Source organism: Bombina bombina, chromosome 3 (assembly GCF_027579735.1).
Source record: "Bombina bombina isolate aBomBom1 chromosome 3, aBomBom1.pri, whole genome shotgun sequence".
Lineage (NCBI taxonomy): Eukaryota > Metazoa > Chordata > Amphibia > Anura > Bombinatoridae > Bombina > Bombina bombina.
In genome coordinates, this window is record NC_069501.1 from 463,936,329 (window position 1) to 463,952,623 (window position 16,295).

Consider the following 16,295-nt stretch of genomic DNA (forward strand, 5'->3'; position numbering starts at 1 on the left):
AAAATTATACTAGTATTATTAATTAATATAACAAACTGTCCCACACTTTCTCAAGTGGCCAAAAAGGCAAATTCTGCAGCCTAGGTTTTCTAAAATGCAGTAAATTGCAGTAAAAAGGCATTGATTTGAAACATTTTGAAGAAAACATAGGTTACAGAATTTTCTTTCTGGCATCTCAATGGAGTGTGGGACAAACACAAGTTTTACACAAACGATTACTCACGCTCTAACCCGACAGGAGTTATTCATATTTCAATATTCTTCACTTACAGAACAAAGTTATTTTTATTGTAAATACATATTTATATATGTCTATATCAATATCTATATATCTATTCCTATAGATATATATAGATATCTATTTTACATTAACATTATCACATATATATAGAAATATATATTTAACAATAATAAAAAAAATTCTATGTGAAGAACATAGGAATGTAAAATACTGTATGCGTAATACCATTCGTGTTTTGCACTTTAGGTCTAACACGTGTCTGGTTAGCGCACATGAAGAATTACTAATCTCAAAGAATATTTAAAAATATTAATAATTGTTGCACATTTTTATACAAACTGTAATATATATATATATTTTCTATATATATTTTGCAAAATTTTTTATCCATTTGCAAGAGCATTAGATGGCAGCACTCTTCCCTGCCATGTAGTGCAACAGACACCTAGGTATCTCATCAGCAAAGGATAACATGGGAACGAAGCAAATTTGATAATAGAAGTAAATTGGATTTATTTATTTTTTAATTGTATGCTCTGTCTGAATCACCAAATAATTTTTTTGGGTTTCCTTTACCTTTAAGAGAATATTAAACTTCAATAACTAATATAATGCATATTAAAGGACACTTTTTAAAAATATATTTTTTACATGAAAGAAAGGTTATGTTAAAGCTCTTTATTTTAATTTTGAAGCCAACAGGAAGTGCATGTATGTGCACAAAGGATTGATTGCTTAATGGCTGAAAATACATTTTGTGGCTTTCTAATAATCAGAGAGGTTTCCTGACTTTTGAGGCCCTATAAAATGGTGCCTGCCAGTTCTTACTTATGACTTTGATCACTTCCCAAAACAAGACACAGGTCCAAGAAGTGCTGCTTAGTGATTCAGGCCCCCGATATTCAAAGACTAGAGGCGTGGCTGACAGTGCCGGTGAGTGGCGATGTCTCTCCCATAGAAGTCAATGGGAGCGTGACGTCACCACCTGCATTGCCAACATCACCCCTCCCCCTTACCGCCTACACCTACATTACGCCTAATCTATACACCCCTGGAATTCCCAGCTAAGTAACTAAAACCACCTGCACTTACGTAATGTCTAACCTACACTCCCCTGGAATGCCCCAGCTAACTCCCACATACTACCTACTGTCTGAAAAATACTTGACTATAATAAACTAAACTAAATAGTAAACCTCCCCATTATAACTATATGAGCTATGTCGCTAAAATTATAAACAAAATTTAAATGATGTGTTACAGAGATGCACTAACCGCAGGCAGCCAACTGACGGAGGGCTGGCAAAACCTTGCTGGGTTAGTGAGGCTCCTAGAACTTAAGAAGCGCCGGACTGTGGCTCATTTCCAGTCCGGCACTTCTTAAAAGGGGTGCTAATAGAGCCCTTTTAGTATGTTGTCAGCAATTTGATGAGGCACCTGGGGATACCACTTGTTTAGTGGTGCTACTTTCTGGGAGGAATGGCGGATACTTTAATTTCAACTTTTTTTTTTTTTTCTATAATTTTTATTGAGGTTATTCATGTAAATAACAACAGTCAAGAGTTCAGTAGTAAATACATTAGGTACATCTTAAATTGATTTAGCTATTACATTCAGACCTGAGAAAAGAACAGAATACATGGCTGTCAAAATACAAGAGTACCAATCTATTCAGCAAGTTACTGCCAGACTAGTAAAATGGAACCTCATTTTACTTTTCTATATAAGAGAAATGCACCTCTAATGTTTCAACAGGCCTCTCATGGATCCATGTAAATTAAATGACTCAAGGAGGTGCTCAAATGTAAAACACGGTCACCCTTGGACCAAACATGAAGTGAAAATTAAAAAAAAACAAAACAAGAAAGACCTCTATTTTCTCATATTACTTGTGTTTTTTTTTTTTTTTTAGTAATTTTTCTTTTATTGAAAGTAAAAAAACAAAAAAGACAAAAACAAATCTCTAATAAAAATATGCCATACAAGGCAAAATGACAGGTTTGATAAAGATACAAATATATATACATTATATAAGAAAAAAAAAAAAAGTTAATGTCATACACACAATATTGACATACATTGACCGTTTATATCATTACACCAATGAGCTAAGCCCAGTAGCCCATGTCTTTCAGACGTCTTTAAATAAAAAAACTATACTTAATATTACAATAATAAAAGACGACTAGACATGGTATCATAGCTCAAATAGTGTAGACTAACTCAAACAATAATAACCAATAGGGCACAAATGAGGTTTATAATACGTAATATCATCTAAGCTTAATACACTTAAGCCATAAGGACCCAAAAAGTAAATAACTTAACAGTCTAGAGCTCATCATTTTAACTTGCTGGGACTGAAAAAAAGAAAAATAATTTTTTACCACTTACTTAATTTAGTTTCCCTAAAAAAAGAAAAAGGAAAGAAAAAGTAAATTAAGTTCCTCCTCTCTCCCCAGCCCCCCCCCCTCCCCTCGCCCCCTCCCCCCTCAATCAGTGTTAAAGCCATCATTATGAATGATCGTTTATCTTGGTTCATAGCGCTCCTATTCCCTGTAACTGGAAATCCATGAAGCCGGAAAATCACCATGCAGTACAAAATCTGCGAAACTATCTGAACTTAAAAAAGGGAATAAGATACGTTTTTGGATGGATAAGGTATAGGACTTAATTATGGGTAACCAGTCAAAAATGAATTTTTTTATTTTTTTTTCATTAGAGGATTTAAGGTGAAAAGATTCAAAAATTATTTGATTCTGTATCTCTTGCGTAACCATAGCGAAGGAGGGTACATACTTTGATTTCCAATTTTTTGTGATGAGATGTCTAATAGACATAATAATGGATACTAAAGTTTTTAATCTCAGAAGAGAATCATTGACATGGAAATTTAAGAAAATGATATTTTCTGAGTTAAATGAGACTACAGTAGCATAGTGTTTTTTTAACCAGAAGGCAAGTTTATTCCATAATTGTTTTAATTTTGGGCAATAGTAAAACATGTGTAAAAGGTCTGCCTTGAAATATGTACATCGAGGGCATTTAGCGGATTGTGAGCTATACATTTTTGCCAGCCTAGCAGGTGTTATATATGACCTATTTATGATTTTAAAATGAGACTCTTTCCAGCTGGATGGAATTCGACATTTGTTTACTAAAGTACAACTATCCTTTAATTCTCCGTCTTCCAAGTTTGGACAATCTTGTGACCATGAAGCAGAGATATCATTAAGACTGAGTAGATTCTGTTTGTTGAGCATAATGTCATACATGAGAGAGATTGAAGTTGATCCCGTTTTGTATTTTAAAATACATTTTTTAATATCGGACCACGCTAGGCACCGACCCAGCTCCCAATTATGTCTATTGAGGTAGTGTCTTATCTGAAAATAAGCAAACATATCTTGTCTGGAGAGATCAAATTGCGTGACAAGAGACTCAAATGAACATATATAGCCATCCTCATGAAAAATTTGATATATATTAATAAGTCCTTTATCCATCCAATTCTTGAAAGTTGCCTGAGAATAACCAGGAGAGAAATCGACCACTCCAATTATTGGGAGTAATTCGGAAAAAGAGTAATCAACACCAGTAATAGAGCAAAATTTCTGCCAAGCTCTAATAATGTTATTTATAGTTATCAATCCCTTGATATTATAGGGTAACTCCTTTACTGGACAGTGCAAACTAGCTTTAATAGAGAAGGGAGTTATCATATAATTTTCCATTATCGAGCATGAAAAAATATTTGTGTCCGCTAACCAGTCTATGGCGATTTTAGCTAAGCAGGCGATATTGTAATATTGTATATTTGGCAACGCTAGTCCCGTGGAATCACGTGAGTTCATTAGTTTTTTAAGTGCAATACGTGGTTTCTTATTTTTCCAAATAAATCTAGAGAAGAAAGAATATAATTTATGTTGATCTATCGCAGGAATCAGTAAGGGTAGGTTCTGAAGCGGATATAATAATCGAGGAAATACGATTGTCTTAACAAGGCTAACGCGCGCCGAAATCGACAAAGGAAGAGAGGTCCAATTTTCTAGATCAGTTTTAATCTTCCTCATCAAGGGAGGAAAATTCAACTGATACCAGCAATTGGGATTGGGATGAATATAAATACCTAAATATTTAAGTGTTTCTGATGTTTGGAACGGGAAGTTAAACTTGGCACGGCTATCCTTTTTAATCCACATTAGTTCACTTTTTTTTGAGTTGATTTTATAACCTGAAAATGAACTAAAAGTGCTTAGGCAATTTAAGAGAGCAGGAATTTCTTGTACAGGATCTCCTAAAAATATCAGTAGGTCATCTGCATAGATTAGAAGTTTTAAAACTTGTGGGCCAATTCTGATACCACTAATAACGTCTCTAAGCCAAATTGCTAATGGTTCGAGAGCTATATTGAAAAGAAATGGCGAGAGAGGGCAGCCTTGCCTAGTACCTCTACCTAATGTCAGCGCAGGAGAGACATTAGAGTTAACTAAAAGATATGAAATTGGGTTTCTATAGATATTATGTATGAATCGGGTAAATTGATTTCTAAAGCCAAATTGTTCAAGCGCTCTAAATAGGTGATTCCAAGCGATTGCGTCAAACGCTTTTTCGGCGTCGAGGCTAACTAGGGCTTTGTCTTGTTTAACTTGTGTGAGTTGTGTTGGATCAGTATTATATAAGTAATCTATACATGTAAGTACTTTGCGGATACTTTTTGAGGAGTTCCTAGAACTCATAAAGCCTGTTTGGTCGGGATGTATTATTTTATCGAAAGAAATAGAGAGCCTGGAAGCTATGATTGACGTTAATATTTTGTAATCTGTATTGAGAACAGATATAGGTATGTAAGATGCAGGGTCTTCCAGGTCTTTATCTTTTTTAAGGATTAAGGAAATATTTGCAGCAGTAAAATATTTTGAAATTGGTTGATCATTAGTAAAATAATTATTAAAAAGTTTTTCCAGAGACTCTACTACTTCCTCCGACAAAATTTTGAAAAATTCAGCTGGAATGCCATCGGGACCCGCTGCCTTGTTTAATTTAGACTTGGTTATAGCATTTCTAATTTCCTCTTGGGTTATAGGGGCATTTAATATTGTTATATCTGTGTCTAACATTTTCGGAAGATTAATCCTGGACCAAAACCTATCTTCTTGGATTGTATCTGGTTCTATTCCAGCATATAATTGTTGATAGTAAGTATGGAAAAAATTAACAATTTTATTCGGGTCCACGTATCTTTGAGTACCTGACTTTATAGCCAGAATATAATTTTTCTTTTTCCTATTTCTGGTTAATTTGGCTAGGAATTTAGCGGAACAGCCATGAAAGCCTTTAAAAAGAAGATTATTTCTAGTTTCAACCTCTTGAATTTTTTGCTTTATTACAATATCCCTTTCCTGCCTAGCTTCAATATATTTCTTCCAATTTTGGTCATTACGTAGATTATTATACCTTTCATAGGCAATTTTGATTCGATTTACTAATAGTGTCTCTTGTGCAGCCGCTTTCTTTTTTATGGTACTCAAATAAGCCTTTATCTCTCCTCTTATGACTGCTTTAGCCGTTTCCCAAAAAGTCTCTATTTTATTAATATAGGTTATGTTGTTTTCACAGTATTCTCTCCAAGTTTGTCTCAGCCAGATCTTAAATCTGGGATTATTGTACAGATATTTAGGAAAATAGAACGTGAAATTATTACTCTTATGTTGACTTAGAGAGGGAAACAGGATCGATATGCTAGCATGGTCCGATATGACAATATCATGTATCTGGGGGGTTGACCTAAATATAGATAGAGATTCGGATAATAAAATATAATCGATTCTCGAAAATGTCCTATACGTTTTGGATTCACAAGTAAATTTCCGAGAGTCGGGATTTTTAATTCTCCAAATATCGACAAGTTTCATCTTATCGCAAAAGGATCTGAAATATTTAGCTTGCCGATCATATTCTTGTTTATTTCTAGTGTCAAATCTATCGAGATCAGTAGATAAAGACATATTAAAATCACCCCCGACTATAACATTTTGGTTAATATGAGGAAATAGTTTAGACTGGATTAATTTCCAGAATTTGGATGAATATTTGTTAGGAGCATATATATTGCATAAAAATATTCTGGCCTCATGGATTTGAATTTGTACTAAGAGAAATCTAGCTTCTGGGTCCCTTTCTATACTCAAAATCTTATAGGTCAAATTTTTATTAATTAAAATTGCAACTCCATTTTTTCTAGAGGCACATGGGGTTGCTATGACTTCCCCAACCCATTTAGACTGAAGTTTAGATATTTCAACATCTTTAAGGTGGGTTTCTTGTAGGAAAACAATTGAGGGGTTTAATTTCCCCAGTCTTTGAATAACTATCTTACGTTTTATTGCTGAGGTTATTCCTCCTACATTCCAGGAAAGGAGCTTAAATTCCTCAACTAAGTTAAATCCTGTAGTGGCCATCAGCTAAGATTGGAATACTCAAATTCACAAATATATCTACCAATAGCTGGAGGCAATAGGGTGGGGGGGGAAAGGGGGAGAGAGAGAGAGAGGAAAAGAAGGAGAAAAAAAAAAAAAAAAAAATAGAACAAATAAGATACTGAACTTAAAATTAACATTAGGAGCCATCTGAGAGATATTTCTGCGCTTCTTCTACAGAACCAAGAGATATCCTGTTACCTTCCTTCAAAATTATAATCCTTGCAGGATATACCATCCGTGCATTTTCTCCTTTATTAATCAATTGGGTACAGAAGGGGGCCATACTTTTTCTCTTGAGAGCAGTTTCATTAGAGAAATCCTGAAATAACAGAATCTTCTTGCTTGCTATAGTGAATGTTTCTAATTTTTTAAATAATTTAAGGATTTGAATTTTATCCTGAAATCTAAGGGTTTTAAAAATACAGATTCTATTTCTAGGTGATCCATCTTGGTTGACTCTTCTAGGGCCTATTCGATGGGCTCTTTCTATTGACAGGGGGAGAAGGTGGGGGGGGAATCCTAAAGCTTGAGGGAGGACTGTTGAAGAAAAATGCAACAGGTCCTCAAATTCTGGGGTATCGGGTAAGCCGACAATTCTAATATTGTTACGCCTGGAGCGATCTTCTAGATCCTCCAGGCGATTTTGTAAACTACAGATTTTGTCACCTTGTTTTTGTAATATATTTTCTTGTGTGTTTACCAGATCTTCTAAGTCTGAAATTCTGGTTTCAGCCTCTGTAATTCTAGAAGCGAACTGTTTCACTTCTGAGGAGATTACCTCGAGCCTAGATGTAATATTTGATAGGTCTTTTTTGATAACATCAAATTGGGGTATAAACAATTGACTCAGTTGTGTTATTAGTAATTGTGTATCAAAAGGGTTTGTCTGGGTTTCTAGAGAGGAGTCTGAGCTAACCTCCGTTAGTTTATTTTTTTTGTCCTTAGTTTTGGCAGGCATTATGGGTGAATTGTGTTTCACCTGGGTGACAAATTTTTCCATTAAGTACGTGATTCTTAGTGTTATTGTGTCTAAAAATTAATAAGATAACGTGTGATACCCTGAATAGGGGGGGTGAGATCAAAAAGTATTTAAACCATAAAGGAAAAAAAAGAAAAAAATAATTTTGTGTGTCTAGACCAAAAAAAAGAATATGTTAAGTGTATTTCCTTCCCCTTTTTTTTTTTTTTTTTTTTTTTTTTTTTTTTTTCAAATAGTGAGGTGTTTTTTAAAGCCTGCAAGAGTTGGGTAACAACATACAACGGGGGAGCAACAGATTTTGCTAAGTCACCTCAATAGCTTCTAGACTAACAACTCTGGACTTCTAAGTGGCAATGGGAGAATATGCAGATAATATGGGTAATAATGTGGTGATACTGCTTATATTGTGACAAATATGTGTATGTTCAATTTCGAGACCACAATATATCTTATACCTTTGAGAAAACCTTTATCTGTCAATTAATAACAGATTCTGTAGTATGTATATCAGAAATATCTTAATTAACCTTATAGGTCAGGGGATAAATCATAGATAGATGAAAATCAGAGAAAACACATGAACCAATACCCCAGTATACAAGACCCGGACAGCAGCTGTTAACACTCCCAATTACAAACTTATTAATATTATTAGTTTCTGTCCCAAGATTTACTAAGTACCTCAAATAGGAACAGTGCAAACGGTTTAACATCTGTACATCACCTCTATTGTATTATGAGCATTATGAGCATTTTCTATGAAAACGATAAGATTATAAACATGATTTTATATGATTTTTTGCCTTCAAGTATCTAACAAAAAAAAAAAAGAAATAAGATAAAAAATGCAGCAGGAAAAAAAAAAGAAAAGAAAAACAAAGAAATCATTGAAGATAGCAACCCAATATTCAGTGAAAAAGTGAACTAGAGTCAATTCAGTTTAAGCTGAAAATGTCAGAAAAACAAAGTCTTAATAAAGGCCAGAATGGCTCAGATACTTGCGTAGACCAAGATAGAACAGGTACTTCTTCTTTTGTAGTAAGGATAAGTAAGGTCCAACTAATAATGTCATGCCAGAAGAGGTGAGCGGCACTCCTGCACCGCCAGCCGATTGAAGCGTAGGAATGTAGGCACTAACTCATGAAAGGTAAGAGGAGCCGGGCCAGGCCGGCAAATTATAGCTTTCCTTGACGAGATGTCTCCCTGCCCGGTGACTCTCTTTGATCCGGCCCCAGATCAGACGGGGGGGAGGTTTAACGGGCTTAGGATAGAAAACTGGTATCCGGAATTTCTTCTTATGTGCCGTGAGCTAGATACGAGGTAATAGAATTACCACTTCCCAGCGGAAAAATAAGGAGAGCCGGTCCAGGGCAGCAGGTTATAACTTTTCCTTATCGGAATGACTCCCTGTCCGGTGCCTCTCTTTAATCCAACTACACCTCCGACCAGAGAAAGATTTATCCGACTTGGAGTAGGCAACAGGTAGCAGGGATTTTACAGGTCGTCTGCAGCTCTTACGTGATATATGCACCGTCTGGCGCTATTTCCCGGCCTTTCACCCCTCCCTCGGGGGAGCCGGACAGCAGAGTGGCCTCCCGCTTTAGATTTTAGCAGCTCGTAGGTTTTTACTGTGGCCGGCAACACCGGTACTATACATCGCGTCTGTACATCTTTGGTTGACCTACGGCTATTATAGCTTTACCATTTGATATTGGAGCTGTGGCTTCTTGTCTGTAGAAAGCACTTTTTCTTGAAAATTGTAGCAATTAGGCTCGCTTTAGTGTGGCGTCTGTCTGATGGCTCTAGACGCTGTGGGACCTTCGACGGTATCTCTCCGGTGGACCGGAAGGACTCCAACACACAAGCTGTGGCCGTGGCGAATCGGCCTAACGCCTCTCAGGGACTTCTGTGCCAATGGGCCGAATCACGGCTCGGTATCCGCACGGGAATCGGTCCTCCTTCCCGGCAAGGAAAAGCGGCACTGCGGCTTGAAAGAAACGCTTAGCTAGCGAGTCGGGCTCCAGCCTGCCTGACTCTCTAAGCTCCGCCCCGGAAGTCCGCACGGAGAAGATGTAGCTCGATACCAACAATTCTCCATATTACTTGTGTTGGTAGAACTCATAAAGGAACAATTATTTTGTCAGATTTTAAGAGGGAACAAAATTACAAGGGTACGGTAATGTATAGCTCCTACGTCTGCGATACGATAGCAAACATTGCTCAAGATTAGACAACAAACAGTGTGTAAAGAACTTAGATATGTCCAGTCTACAGGTATATACTGTAATGTTGCTAGAGTCTATATTTCAGGAGGACTAGTAGCATTAAGGATAGCATTATAAAGCTTGAATCGCCCTAGAGACTATTGTTGAATTCCCTATGATGGAGCACATATGGTCTCTTGGTTCTAAGCAGTAGAGCATAATAGGGCAGAGATTGAACAGATTTGGACCTCGTATTTGCTATAGTAGAATGTGGTGAGCACTTCTAGCAGCGTGCATATATGTCAAATAGTAAGAGGCAAAGAGCATATGGTCTTAACAACCATGAGCGTGCATAGTGTACAATGTGAACATAGAATTTCTATCATGCCTCACTTAAAGGACCAGTCAACACTGTAGATTTGCATAATCAACAAATGCATGATAAGATGACAATGCAATAGCACTTAGTCTGAACTTTAAATGAGTAGTAGATTTTTGTTAAATAAATTGAAAAGTTATGTCTATTTCCACTCCCCCTGTATCATGTGACAGCCATCAGCCAATCAGAAATGCATATACGTATATGCAGTGAATTCTTGCACATGCTCAGTAGGAGCTGGTGACTCAAAAAGTGTAAATATAAAAAGACTGTGCACATTTTGTTAATGGAAGTAAATTGGAAAGTTGTTTAAAATTGTATGCTGTATCTGAATCATGAAGTTTAATTTTGACTTGAGTGTCCCTTTAAACTGTAGAATAAATGGTAATATACTACTCCATCTCGGCCACATACAGAGTAAATTTCAGATGACTATGTGTTTGCTAGGTGCTCTGTAGGATAGTACACATACATAACTTGTAAGAATTAAGGTATTGTATTGTTCTAATATATAGCAAGACAACCAATGTATATTTATATGGGCTATGAAGGCTGTCAGGGTTGGGTGATGTTGTATGTTATAGGAATTAGAAAGACCCGTATTGGGTATTGCTTTACACTGGGATATAAGCATTCCCGTATAAAGCTTAATCTAGGTAAATATTCTATAGAGCTTAATTATGGTCATGAAATATTATTTACTACAAATGCAAGTAACCACCTATGCCGGATGTATAGGGTTGGCATACTGTAGGGCATTCTAGCAATATTCATTAGCATTTACATAAATATTCTTTGAAGCAGTTAGCAGACATATGTGAGTATATCTCTACCTGACTCGTTGCAACCCCAAATCTGAAAAAAGGCAAACACTACATTTAATGATGTGCTCAATTAATGAGCAAGAAATAGGGAATAAAAAAAAACAAAAAACAAGAAGACAAAAAGTACCTCATATAGCACAATTATAGTACTTCTACGGTATCTAGCTACAAATAACAGCAATAGTCATTATCTGTGACTGGCAATAAACCAAATGTAACAGTAAATATATTCTAATCTATATATGGGGTGGGGATAAAAAGAATATTGTTGAGATAGCTTGGCGGCATTTAATTATACCAAATATTAGCCATGGAATCATGTCAAAGACTCAAGGATGGCGTAGTTACATATGGTGATGGAAAACATAGAGAGTTCATTGCGTATATAGTACAGAAGTACCGTAATAGTCTGCAGCTATCCCCAATGTTTATGTCGTTTCATTGTTCTTATGTTATTGAAAATCTAGTGACCAAATTGCTGCAGGACCTAAACAATATGTGCGGAAGACAATTGCAAACTTTAGCTTAGGTGTGCAGCGGCTCGGACCGGGACCAGCCACCGGGGTCAAAAAGCCGGTATGAGATGTCTTCTGCTATGCCTATAGCAAAAGCCCCGCCGCTCAGCTCCAGTTCCATCAAAGCAGTGAGGCTGTATGGGAGCGCGGCGACGAACTTTCCATTAAGATCCGGCCTCATCTTCATGCTCAACTGTACGGGAGAGACCCCCTGCAGCCCCACACCGATATTACTGCTACCAATCGGCCTTGGGGATACCGCTGGGTGAGGATATAAAGTTGCTCCTTTGGGAAGTAAGTGTCTCCCTGGTGTAGCGATGCAGAGATCAGCTGGTCAGAAGTCATCTCGGGGGTAATCCAGTCTCGGATCTGCCCGTCTCTGTTAGCGGGGACCTTTCCTTTTGTAGTTGGAGGTGGCGGAATAGCAATATTGTTAGATAGAGCTGCAGCTCCCTCCATTTTACCTTTTGTTGTTACAGTTTGATGTTTTGTAGGTTAATTTTTCATCGCTGGGGTAGGAGCATTTTTTATTGTTGTGATAGGTAGCACATCTCCTGGAGTCAGCACAGTGTGCATTAGTGAGTTTGTACCCTCGGTTATCTTGTTAATGGCGCCATGAAAACTTTGTTCCAACTCTTTGAGGTGCTCTTTTAAGAGATGAAGGAGCTTCAGTTCCCAAACATCCAGGGATAACATAGCTTGAGGTTTTTATTTTCAGTGTCTATGCACTGTTTACCCGGCCTGTATGTTTACCAGGGGGGGTGTTGAGAGCCGCTCGATGGGGAGCCTGCCCTAGGCCTCAATGCTCCGGATTGGTATGCAGAGGTGGAATTCTCCCTTAAAATATATCTTTCAAGTCAGCTTGGCCTATTGGCAATAGATATCAGGGTAAACTTGCTGGAAGGTCAATTAATACACTGATAAGAGGCAGAGACACGCCCCCTTTAATTTCAACTTTTAAGAAGCGCTGGACAGGTGTTCAGTTCTGGTCGGTGCTCAGTTCCAGGAGCCCGGCTAGGCCCTCTGGCATTTACCTAATCGTCTTGACAATATATGCATTGTCATGTACAATGTAGATTCTTTAAAGTATTGTATATATCTTAAAAGGGATTTATTGTTGCGTGCTGTGTTTATTATTTCAAACATAAACATATATTTGAAAATATATGTTTATGTTTAAAATAAAATGAAAACAACATTAAATACATTTTACTCTATAGATATACAATATGCATTGTACATGACTATGCATATCATGATTTAAACATTGACCCCTAAATTGCCATAACCTAATACTAGTCGTAGAAGCTAAGGCCCTACAGATAAATATTTAAAATTATGTATTGTTATGTCAAATGCATATTTTTTAAATGTTTGTATATAACTTAAAATGTAGTTAGTGTTGCTTGTTGTGTTTATTACTTGTTATTAAAGACGGTATAATTAAAATTATAGTTCTACATAACTGCATGCCTGTTATGCAAAACTATAATTTAATGCTTCTGGCTACTATAACATACATATGTATTAACATATATATCTTTGTTATCAAAGATAAACACAGCAAACAAAAATAAATAAATAATATGCAATATACAGGACAATGCATACCATTTTAAATATTGAATATCAATGCAAGGCCAGACTAATAAAATGCATGGTCATGTATAAGGCACATTAGTTTAAGTATTGGATCTAAATTAAAATGTAGATATTCTTACTCGACACACTTTATCATGGGCTAGAAAACTACTATTACATGTGCAGAACCTAAAATATCCAGAATATACTGAAATATGGCATAGGGACTTAAAGGGACAGTCAACACCAGAATTTTTGTTGTTTAAAAAGATAGATAATCCCTTTATTACCCATTTCCCATTTTTGCAAAACCAACACTGTTATATTAATACACTTTTTATTTCTGTGACTAACTTGTATCTAAGGATCTTCTGACCGCCCCTAATCACATGACTTTTAGTTATTATCTATTGACTTGCATTTTAGCCAATTAGTGCAGTGTCTGCCACTAGCCACGGGCGTGATCACAATGCTATCTATATGGCCTACAAGAGCTACCTCTCCCCTGCTGTGAAAAGTAAATAAAATAGAGGCAGTCTTCAAGGGCTTAGAAATTATCATATGCACCTTTCTATGTTTGCTTTCTACTAGAATACCAAGAGGACAAAGCAAAATTGTTGATAAAAGTAAATTGGAAAGTTGTTTAAAATTACATGCCATATTTGAAAAATTAAAGTTGTTTTTGGACTTGACTGTCCCTTTAAGTAAAACACTTAAAGACTCAGAGTGGAATCACATCCTGAATAACACTAGGAAATCATCTTTATCCACTAGGTTTTTAGAAACAAATTTTAATATCCTCACCTGCTGGTAGCTCACCCCGGTTCGATTAAAATGCCTTTTTCCTACCTGCTCGGAGTTGTGTTGTAGAGGGAGTGGAAAAAAGGAACTCTAATACATATCTGGTGGGAGTGTTCAACGTTGAAACCCTTCTGGTCAATCATTAAAACATATATAAGAGTGCTACTAGGCCCGAACACACCAATCAACTTTGACCCCACCATGGCCCTCCTGAACTTATTGCTTTCATTCTCTTGCAGCCTCAGACTAACCCAACTAGCATTGAATTCTACTAGATCCTTACTAGCGAAACTCTGGAAATAACAAAACAGTCCCGACCTAGACAGCTAGATAATTCACATGGAAAACACATTAACTTTAGAAGAATATGGGTACTACTATAGAACTAACAACTTTGCCTTTTTCCACGATATGAAATTCATATGGGAAACTAGCAGAAAGGATTTACAATCTGTCCTGGCTCTATCTATACATATTCCACCCAACATTTAGCATAAATACAGGAACTAAACAGGGAATTACTTGAATGGGACCTCTCATCAACCTCATCCCACTTTTGCCCCCATCCACACCTCCACTCCCCATACCTCTTTCCCTTCTCCCTCCCCTTTATTCTTCCTTTCTATCCATTTTTTTCAGAACTGGATTGGTTTGTTTCACTAATTGTTTATTGTTCTTCATGTTTAATTACCTGACAGAATCACTTCTCATGGATTGTCTGTTAAGATACAATTTATATGTTATGTACACATGTATTGCCTAATAATCGACAGACTATGCTATATATCATAAGGTTTCTAATATCTCAATTATGTCTGTTATGTAACCTTTCTTTAATAAAAACAAATAAAATAATTAAAAAAAGGATATTCTTGCTTGTTTATTTTTAAAATATATATTTATGTTATAAAAGACAGTTGCATTATAATTATTTTATTACATAACTGCATGCCTGTTATGTAATAATACAATTGTAAAACAAATTACTTTTGTAACATAAATAATAAACATTTAAAAAAATATATTAATGTTTACAATAATAGACACAAGAAAAAAAATACATTATAATTTATATACAATACTTAAAAGAATATGCATCATATATTAAAATGCATTCTATTTTAAACAGTATAGATAAATGCTAAAATACACTTTTAACCCCTAAGCTGGTCTAACCTAATCACCTAACCATCCCATATTGGTATGGGGGGGTTAGGTGATTAAGGCCTACTAAATGCTATCAATAATTACCTAATCAACCCCCATACAGGTATGGAGAATGGTTAGGTGATTATGCCCTAACCCGCCACCTCCCATTGCAAACTACAACTACACTACCTAACACCTAATCCCCCCTCTAAACTAAACCCCATAAGTTAAATAAAAATAAAAAAAATAAAAGTTACAATAAAATTTTAAAACAATCTATTACATAAAATAAAAAAAAAAACCTAAACCCTAACAAATATAAATTACAAAAGCCCTTAAAATGGCCATTTTTAGGGCATTGCCATAAAGTCAATACAGCTCTTTTAAATAAAAAAAAATACATCCCTCTAGAATACAAGTAACCTCTCACCCCCAAAATTATAAAATCTAACTACAAAACCTAGGTTAATAACACTACTGAGATAGGGCACTGGCGTGGGTTAGGGCAAAAAGTCCAGTAAAGACCGGTGCTATAAGTAAACAGCAATAATTGAGTAAATAAACAGAGAAAAATAGTACTTAATTCTAAGTACTATTTTTCTCTGTTTATTTACTTAACTACAAAACCTATCCTAAAATATTACATTTAAAATAAAAAATCCTATTCTTTAAAAAAAAAAAAACACCCCAATAAATCCCTACTTAAACTCAATGTTTAAACAAGTATTCGATCCCTTATCAATCAGCAAGATTTCTGGCTCCCAGGTGTCTTTTATACAGGAAACGAGCTGAGATAAGGAGCACTCTCTTAAAGGGAGTGCTCCTAATCTCAGATTGTTACATGTATAAAAGAAACCTGTCCACAAAAGCAATCATTCAATTAGATTCCAAATTCTCCACCATGGCCAAGGATGTCAGGGACAAGATTGTAGACCTACACAAGGCTGGAATGGGCTACAAGACTATCGCCAAGCAGCTTGGTGAGAAGGTGACAACAGTTGGTGCGATTATTCGCAAATGGAAGAAACACAAAATAACTATCAATCTCTCTCGGTCTGGGGCTCCATGCAATATCTCACCTTGTGGAGTTTCAATGTTCATGAGAATGAAGGGGAATTAGCCCAGAACTACACAGGAGGT